The sequence below is a fragment of the Hipposideros armiger genome, unplaced genomic scaffold, assembly GCF_001890085.2.
Source record: "Hipposideros armiger isolate ML-2016 unplaced genomic scaffold, ASM189008v1 scaffold_1453, whole genome shotgun sequence".
NCBI classification, from domain to species: domain Eukaryota; kingdom Metazoa; phylum Chordata; class Mammalia; order Chiroptera; family Hipposideridae; genus Hipposideros; species Hipposideros armiger.
In genome coordinates, this window is record NW_017732803.1 from 145692 (window position 1) to 155778 (window position 10087).

Below are 10087 nucleotides of genomic sequence, written 5' to 3' on the forward strand. Positions count from 1 at the left end.
TATAATTTAGGAAGTGATCCCCCTGACTAGTACCACCTGGCACTATACATAGTTATTACCATATTATTGATTATATTCCCTATACTTTACATCCCCATGACTACTTTGTAACTACCAATTTGTATTTCTTAATGCATTCACTTTTTTCACCCTGCCCCCAACCCTATTTCCATCTATCACCCTGATAGATCTAGTACCTATCTGGCACCATACATATTTATTACAATATTACTGACTATATTCCTTATGCTATACCCTACATCCCCATGACTACTGTGTAACAACCAATTTGTACTTCTTAATCCCTTCCCCTTTCACCCATCCCTAACCCCTGTCCCATTATCTGGATTTTTTTGCTCAGCATATTCAACATTATTGTATGTGTCAGTTCATTCCTTTTTTCTGCTGACATGTATTCCATTGTATGGATATACCACAATTTATCCATTCCTGTATTGACGGACATTTGGTTTGTTTCCAGCTTGGGACAATTACGAATAAAGTTGTTACGAATATTCATATACAATTCCTTTTGTGGCCATATGTTTTCTTTTATCTTAGGTAAATATCTAGAGATGAAATTGCTGGGTTGTTTGGCACACGTACTTTTCTTTATAAGAAACTTTCAAACTGTTTTCCGCAGTGGTTGTACCATTTTACATGTCTGCTAGCAATTTATAAGAGTTCCAAATTTCACATTCTCTACAGCTCCTGGTATTGTCAATCTTTTTAATTTCAGCCATTCTTGAGGGCATACAGCAGTATCTAATCATTATTCACTTTGCATGGCCCTGATGACTAATGATATTGAACATTTTTTCATGTGCTTATTGGCCATTCGTATATCTTCTTTAGAGAAATGTCTATGAAGATCCTTTGCCTATGCTTAAATTGCATTGTTTGTCTTTTTAGTGAGCTGTAAGAATTCTTTACATATTCTGGATACAAGTACTTTGTCAGATATTCATACTCCAAATATTTTTTCACTGTCTGTGGCTTACCTTTTCATTTTTCTTTACAGTATGTTTTGAAGGTTAGAAATGCTTAATTTAGACAAAGTCCAATTTATCTTTTTTTTTTTAATGGTTCAAGCTTTTTGTGTCCTAAGAAATCTTTGCCTATCCCAAGGTCACAAAGCTTTTCTCCTGTTTTCTTCTAAAAGTGCTTTTCTCCTGTTTTCTTCTAAAAGTGCTCACTTCTACATTTAGATTTGTGAGGTATTTCTACTTAATTCTTGTGCATGGTATCAAGGCTTGTTATTTAAGCTATGCACCCTTCCCTCTGGGGCTATATAAGGCATGATTCTTTTGAGGTATCTACTGACTGCCTCTGGTATTCAACAGTCGCTCACTCTAACTGGAAAGAAAACATCTCCCAGTCCTAGAAATAGTTCAACTTATAGCTTCCCAGCAGCTGTTCTTTGCTTTGCCTCATTAGTCTGACCCTATGCACATGCAGATTAATGTTTGGAAAAAGACTTGAGGGGACCCCTAAAAGCAAATGTCTAGAGCTTTTCTTCTATGTAGCTCTTTTTTATCCATATTGTCCCTGAAAATTCCAACTGCTTTCTTTGGTTGGCTTCCTCAACTTTGTCTTCTCAACTCAGCAAGGCTGCTGGGCTCTGCTTGGGTTCCTCCTTACTGCTCTGAGATCTAGAAATTGTCTCCAGCAGAAAGTTAGGGGGAGAACCACAGGGCTCACCTTATTATTTTCTTTCCCTCAGGGATCGCTATCCTGAGCTGCCTGTTGTCCAATATCTGCAAACAGCTGTTTCATATATTTTGTTCTATTTTATGGTTGCTTACAGAAGAAGGACAAGTTCTATACTGGTGATTCCTTTACTGACAAAAGCCTCTTCATCCACTTTTTCACAGGCTCAAATGTTAAATTTATCCATATAGGACAGATTCTTCTGACTTCAATGACAAGCCCTACTGGATTCCAATCTCAAAATGGAAAGCCTGTGGCTTTTTTCCAGTCCACTTTATCATGCCTAGGAAAATGACTGCAATGATGCTCTCAGTGAAAAGCCAAGCAGACGAAGGACAGTGGGAACCAAATGGTATTGAAGAACTTCCTACACAGGGGAGACAGAAAGCCCAGAGGTTAGAGANGACTGGGGTGAATTCCTAATGATCCTGAGCTAGAAGTCGCTGTTACACAAGAGGTGGGACTCCTCGGCAGGAGGTCCCCTGGCAGAAATGGCGAGAAAGTTCCCAGGACCCTCCCTCTTTCACAGAGGCCCTAGAGCAGGGATCTGCCTGGCGAGGAAGCAATCCTGCCATTTCCAGGTCTGGGGTGGGGACAGAGGTGCTAAATGCTCACACAGAGGGACCTGGGGGCTGTAAGGTGTTTTCTCTGTCAGACTCAGAACTTTGAACAGGAACACTGGAAGGCAGGGAGCAAACAGGTAAAAAACGCAACATGGCACTGACATTGACAAAGAAGGGGACGATCAGCATGACGATGGCTAGTTTCAGGTCTGGGTTTTCAATGGGATTCAATAGGGCCACCTGTAAAGAGAAGCAGACTCGGTGAGGTAAGGGAAGAGCATAGAGAAAGTGCTTGGGGTGGGGGCTGGGGGGCGGCGGCAGGGAAAATCATCCATGAGGCCCTGAGACAGGGGCTCAGCTTAGACACTCACCCAGAGACCTGAGAACAGTACCTCACACCCAGGGATATACAGTCCCAGGTCTGACAGCTAACAAGGGACCCCATTAAAGACCACGTGGAGCAGTTAGTGCTTTAGCAGCTTGCCCTGTGGTGTGGACTTGGGGAGTGAGGTTGGTGGACGCTCACTGCAGATACTAGTAATGAGACGCCAAACCACTTTCTAACACAAATCTTGCACCTCAGCTATCTCCTAAAGGACGACAGCTCTGAAAAGCCTTGGCTTATTTTCTTAAAAAATAAAACTCAGGGGGTGACCGGTTAGCTCAGTTGGTTAGAGTGTGGTGCTGATAACACCAACNTAAAGGAGACTCACAGGCCACTTCTACACATACATGAAGAACAGGGTTATCCCTAACACTTAATAGCAACTATTCTCCTTACAGTCATATAGCACTAGAGAAACAAATTCTGTGAAAACCAGCAGCTAACCTGAAACCACATGGGGCCCTGGAAATCCCTCCTCGCCAACTGCTGAATAGACTCATGTACTCTACCCCCTCCACCCCTGCTGCCCCAGGAGGGGCTCGGCCTCTTGGACACGGGCCCTCGGCCCCAGGGGAGGACTGCCACCCCTGCACAGTCAAGGGAAACCTTCACAAAGGCCCAGGCCAGAAAAGCAAACCTAAGATGTGACTCATACAGGCACTAAATGATTGGCAAGTCATTTCAAAGTTATATTTGTAATGCTGTCAGTGGCCATAAAACAGCCTGCAGCTCCAGAGAATACTCTGGATATAAAAAAATAATTGTTAAGAAAATCAGAATTACTCAAATAGGAAAAAAATGAGGTGAAGTATAATTGAGTACACCTGTCTAGAAAGAGGGGGTGAAAAAGGCAGGCAGAGCAGGGCAAGAGGCTAAGGGTGTTTGGAGTCTGAAGGGTCTGGCTGACAGTTCAGCTCTGTACCTGCTAACCAGGACTCTGAGGTGGACACTTCCCTGCTCACTGTCCCTGTTTATAAAATGAAAGTAACTTTTCCTTCCAGGATCCTGTGAAGTACATCAAGGGCTGGGCACAACAGCCAGATGCAGGAAAGCAGCCGGATCTAGTGGCTTGCGCCACCACCACCTGCTACCACAGGGCCTGGGGCCGATGAAGCGAGGGACTCGGACAGAGCCCTGTAAGTGGGCTGCCCCAGTCCACCCACTGCACTCTCAAGTGTCAGGGGAGACTCTACTGAAAACACAAGAACGGGTTGGGTGAGAAAAGGAGATTACTACATATACAAAGCCACTTGGTTTGGGGACATGCTAATTTGGAATTCACAATCACTATAATGGTTGGGTTAAAGGTTTTTACTACTAAGCACTCCATGAAAAGAGGGCTAAAGGTAAAGGTGCTGTGCAATCTAGATGGAAAGGGAAATGTTTAACCTAATTCAGAAAACAAGTTACTCAAGCACTTGTGACATGTTCTTCAACAGGACTTACGAATGCAAATATTTTAATAACAATGCAGATGATGATATCACCCCAACCCTAAACCCCTACCCCTTACAGAGGGCCTGACGCGTGCCTGACACTGATCCAGCTTCCTCATAGACATTTTTTCTAATTCCCAGAAAAAGTANTAAGTCTCGTTGCTTTCATTATGACTATTTTCCAGTAGGGACTAAGCTGCCACCTTGGGTTTAATCACTCAGCCAGAGCACCAGCATGTGCCAGCACCAGCCTGGCAGGCAAGCAAACCAGGCCCAATGAGAGGCAGAGCTATACAGAGACCTAACCTGTACAACATAGACCGTGCGTCCTATAGACTTCAAAGGAGAACAGTATGGACTAAGGTGGTTACGGCAAGTTTCCTGGAAGATGGGGAGGATGTGGCTAGGGAAGGAGGAAGGGGAGAGAACTTAGAAGAAAGAGGGGTGTGGGTAAAGGGAGAGGCAGGAACGGGTTTGGCAGGTGCAGGGGCTGGGAGAAGAGCCCCTGTGGCATATTGCTGCACCCCAGTGTCTGGTAATATGGCCATCCTCCTTGGCCCAGGCGACAGGGCAATGTCCATAGCACAGAAAGAGCTCAGAAAAGGAAGATGGGGGCGGGGGCAAGTCCAGGAGTCTGGCTGTCGGGCAAGATGCCAGGATGCCACCTTAGTCCCAGGCAAAGAAGGATCCACCACATAACAGTACTGGCAGCTACGGCCAATGGGTGCAAGGACTGCGAGATTCCCTGATAGGATTCAGTGGTTCACATGCTAGGAACACCTCAGAGAGCACTGCTCCGCCACCCCCACCTCCCCGCCTTCCCCGCCCTTGCCCTCATGCCTCACATCACTACAAACTAGGCTCTTGACGGAAAAACACATTTATTTAAGTCTCCCTACACTGTGGCTGCAGACCCCAACACCCGTCTGTCACCATCAGCCTCTTCTAGGGCTTCTGGATCCCAATTCGCTCCAGAGTTCAGGCCAGGGGTGGGGTGGCAGTGGAAACAGCAGACCTGCAATCTTCAAGTCCGCTCAGAAACCCCAGCGGCAAATCCTAGCCAGTGAGAAGCTGCCATGTCTGAAATGCACCACGTTCGAGTGAGCTGCGTAAGTCTCCCCTGAGTGCTGCACTCCTCGCCTCTCCTTTCCACGTGCAGACACAGCACACACGCCGGTGCAGGCAGCCTCACTTACTGAAACAACCTGCAAATATTTCAGGCCCAAACTCACCACGCAAACAGAAAACCTGCTCTAATGTCCTGATGCCACCTTGGCCAAGACATTCAACACTGGATGAGGGATGTGGTGTGCACTGCGGCTGCTCACCTGTTCCTGCAGGATGGTGTCTTGGGCTGTGTCATTTAACCCAGGAGTTGTCACCACCTCATCTCCCTACATCATTTTTCATGTTATTAAGTGAAAATGTCTCCTAAGAAAATGGAAAGCCTATGAATCAGAACACTGATGAGCTTAAAAAACTAGAAAAGCCCACAGACTAGAACAAAAGCAGGCGGGGGGTTGTGGGGGCGGGAAGCACTTGAGAAAAGTGAACAAATAAAAAACACAGGGTTGGCCCTCCCCGTGTCCCCACCTACTGTGTATACAACTTTGTCCATGAAAGAGAAAAATAAAGAAAAAGCATGAAATCTCTTGACACCTAGCACTGGTTAGTGATAGGAAAAGCCACACATACTTGACATCAAGTCTTTTACAGAAATTTTAGAGCCAAAGAAAACACTGCTTGAGTGCCTCCGCGAGTTGAAGGACTCCTCTTCCTCTATCATCCCCTTGCTCATGCCACCACCCCCACATGAAACCAGGCCCTAGGGAAGGCCAGGCCAGCTCTTGCCTCCACTTCCCGAAACGCAGCTTAAGTGGAACCTGACTATGGCACAGAAAACCCTTTAGCATGAAGAGGACACTCTAAATCAAACAAAACAGGAGAGGATGGACATGTCTGACAGTAAGGTGAGATTGCAGTAACTCAAGTGAGAAGTCTTTTTTTCATAGGCACAAAGGTGATTCCAGTGGTTGACAATCCCTCTGTGGGCAGGTACAGGAGTTCTAGGATTGCTGACAACTGGCGTTCTCATAAGAGACACTTTTAACCAAAGCCCAACCCCATCAAAGCCTAGGACCACACTTCCCGAGTGGGCTAGAGGTTCCCAGGATTTGTCTCTGACAAATGGCATTTGTCTCACAGTTGTCCAGAATTGCAGCTGGCCTAAAAATCCAGAGGTGGGAGCATCTCTGCTTTCTCTACACCTACGTGACATATGGTGGGCAGTCAAGAAAAGCTAGGCAACAATAAGGAGCTGCTTCACTTACTAGCTAAAAGCAATGTCTCCAAAGCCAGGCAGCCTGACTCTGCCACGTAAGGGCTGGCTGTGTGACCTTGGGCAGTTACTTAACCTCCCTGTGGCTCAGTTTCCTTATCTATAAAAGGGAGATAAAATATTAGCACCTACATCTGAGGGTGGCTGTGAGGATTAAACAGGCTGACACATAATGCTTGGCACCCAACAAGTGCCAGCAGGTCTGCCCACGTCATCATGCTATCTATCTCAAGAGGCACTGTCAATAGGACAGGGGCTGGGTGGTCACTGGGTCCCCATTTCTTCCCCTACAGCCCAAAAGATACAAACACTAGTTGCTCCTCAAGAGATCTGAAAGGGACATGATGAAGCTCCTTTAAAAGAAAGGTTCTCAAAGAAATAAGCCAAATGGAGCATGAGGTACATGCAGAACCGGACTTGCCACCCAATAACTTCATCCGCCATCCTTTTTAAGTGCAAGCTGGAGAAAAGAGGCCCGAAACTGCATCAGGATGGTTCTCTGGAACCCCCTCCAAGCACACTGCCTCTTTTTCTGAAAGCCTCTGCCTGCGTGCTGTCCAGCCCCCAGAGATGACAGCCACACTCCATCTCCTGAGCGCTCGCCATCCACTCGGTGTTGAGAGCCCCTGGCTTCTCTTTTACCTCCAGGGTTGTGCTCCTCAGGGCCACTTCTCCAAGTCTCCTGGCAGAATCCCTTCCCCCTCCCCTTAAGTGTGTTCACACTTCTCCAGTTCTCAGCACACTGTCAGCACACCTGCAGCCCGCTCCAGCTGGGAGCCCCTCACGCACAGGGGACTGGGTCTCAGCTCTTCTTTGTCAAGGCGGCACCCAGCACCACGCTTGGCACCGAGGTCCTTAACAAACCCTGNGATTAGTACAGAATCACAAAAAATCCTGAATAGCCAAAGCAATCCTAAGAAAAAAGAACAAGGCTGGAGGTATCACACTCCCTGACTTCAGCTTGTACTACCAAGTGACAATAATCAAAACAGCATGGTACTGGCAGAAAAACAGACACATAGACCAATGAAACAGAACTGAAAACCCAGAAATAAAGCCACATACTCATGCGCAGAGAATTTTTGACAAAGGAACAAAAACATACAATGAAGAAAAAAAGTCCCTTTCAATAAATGGTGCTGGGATAATTGGAAAGCCACATGCAAAATAAAGAAACTAGACTGCTATCTGTCACCATATACCAAAATTAACTAAAAATGAATCAAGATCTAAACATAAGACCTGAAACAATAAATTGTACAGAAGAAAGCATAGGTACTAAACTCATGGACCTTGGGTTCAGAGAGGATTTTATGAATTTGACTTCAAAGGCAAGGGAAGTAAAAGCAAAAATAAATGAATGGGACAATATCAAACTAAAAGGAACCATCAACGAAACAAAGAGGCAACCAATCAAATGGGAGAAGATATTTGCAAACAATGCCTCCAATAAGGGGACTAATATCCAAAATATATAAAGAACTTGTACAACTCAACAACAAAACAAACAATCCAATTAAAAAACGAGCAGAGGGGCCGGCCAAGTGGTGCGGTGGTTAAGATCTGGCTTGGGATGCCAGAGGGCCCCGGTTCGGATCCCACATATGAGGGCCAGTGACACTGCCCTCTACAAAAAAAAACAAAACCCAAAAACGAGCAGAGGACCTGAACAGACACTTCTCCCAAGAAGGCATACAAATGGCCAACAGATATATGGAAAAACAGCCCAACTTCACTAGCTATTAGGGAAATGCAAATCACAATGAGATATCACCTCACACCTGTTAGGCTATCATCAACAAGACAAATAAAAACAAGCNAAAAACTGGGATAGGGTGGGAAGAAGCGATTCCAGGAAAGACTGTTCCAGCCTGAGTGTGTCTGTACAGAACACACAGAGGCCAGCTCCCCATGTGAGAAAACACCAGGGACTCTTATTTGAGATTAAGATTTCAAAGCAGGGTGGACTGGTCTGTGATGTTACTTTGGGCCTCAGAAAAAAGCTATCATTTCTCAACACCAGCAGTGTTTTTGTAAAACACTGACACCTTCTCCCAGCTGGCTAGTCTCCATATCTGTAACATGAAAATAGGCAGGCTGATTTATCCAAACTCGCAAAATGCTTGTTTTTGTGAAAAACCAATTCAGTCTACACTTCAGCCCAGAACTCTGACTGTGCACAGTGAAGGAGGTATGAGTTTGCTTTGCATTCACATGTCCTGAGAGTAAACACCCCCACTAACATACACACTGGCCAGTACTGACCCCTGGCTGACAGCAGGGCCACTGCCCTACACAGGACCAGTTTGCTGAGCTCCAGGGCTGCTCAGCTCTATTTGGCTGTGACTCTAGTTTGAGTGACTTCAGCAAGTCATAGACTATAGATAAAGCCACCAATACAAGAGGAACTGTTAGGCCGGCAGATCAGGACAAAGCCCCCTCGTTTAAAGAATTTATTTCTATTCAGACACCCAATTTCTCTCAGTGACATCCCAGAAAACCCTGAGTGAGAAGTCTCCTCATAAGCTTGCCTCTGAGTTCGTTCAGCTTTCCTAGCTGGGTCCTCTGGAATGCTTACCAACTTAACAAGGTGATGGTGACACTGGGACATGCCTGCGGACAGTGGCCTGTAATAGTCTGTATGTGTAGGTAGCTTGAAGAATCAGCTAATATATCACCTGGCATATAGACTTTCAATGGCCAGCACTGAGACTGTCTAAAAACCCCCATACGGTGAGCCAAGTGCCGGGATGAGAAATCCTTGTGAGAATCAAAAGTTTACCCCGAGACATTAATATATTTGAGAAGTCTTCCTCTAGGACAAAACCCTCCTGGGTAAAAACCACAGCAACTTGTAAATGCAGAAAATAAAGTGATTTTCTGGGTAGAAAAAGAAACATAATAAAGACAGTGGTCTGAGGATTTACTGAAACTGGGGATGTAAAGTAATGAAAACTACGTCAGAGCCTCTCTGGCAGAGAAGTGGGTCCATCTTACAGAACAGAGCTGGTCCAACAGGAAAACAGAAGTATCTTCCCTCAGAACTGGGGGAGGCGTCAGAGAAGAGAGGCACTGAGTCCACTGCCTGGGAGGATGAAAGCAGACAGAAGGGAAAAAACTATGATCCCAAAGAGGATAGGGGCTGTTAGCTTACACTGCTCAGGAGAGTCCACTGGTATTTAAAATATGCTTGAAGAAGATAATGATGGAACTGATAAAGGATGGAGGGGCCTCATCTTAACAAACAAGACCTCCCTCAGGGGCTGCAAAGTGGACACTCTTGTCATGGGAGCCTGGCACTTCTGACAGCAGTTCTGCCAGACGGAGGGAGCAACTCTGTTGACTAGGAGAGTAAAAGCCCAGACAAAGCCAAACAGCTCACAGATGTACTTTCTTGAGACCACCTCCACCCCCTTTACTTTTCCCCAGCAAAGTCATTCCAAATGTAAACCAGCACCTTCGAGTTCCTCCTCTTTCCAGCAGTGCAAAATGGAAAATCCCCACAGTTCTGTTTCAACAGAACCAAGTTTAAGAGATAAGAAAGGGACTTCCCTGAGTGGGTCCCAGTCAGTGGGATTCTCCTTGGCCGGCTCTCTGCTTCTAAGTGGGGGACTAAGGCTCTCGTTCTCATCTCCATTTCTGTGTCCAGGGCAGA

General features: G+C 45.9%; 1 protein-coding gene across 1 annotated transcript in view; it reads right to left on the minus strand.

Annotated features, from left to right (window-relative positions):
* STIMATE (STIM activating enhancer) overlaps positions 1 to 10087 on the minus strand; it is a 60863-nt gene that overhangs the window by 48427 nt on the left and 2349 nt on the right. The window lies entirely within an intron of this gene.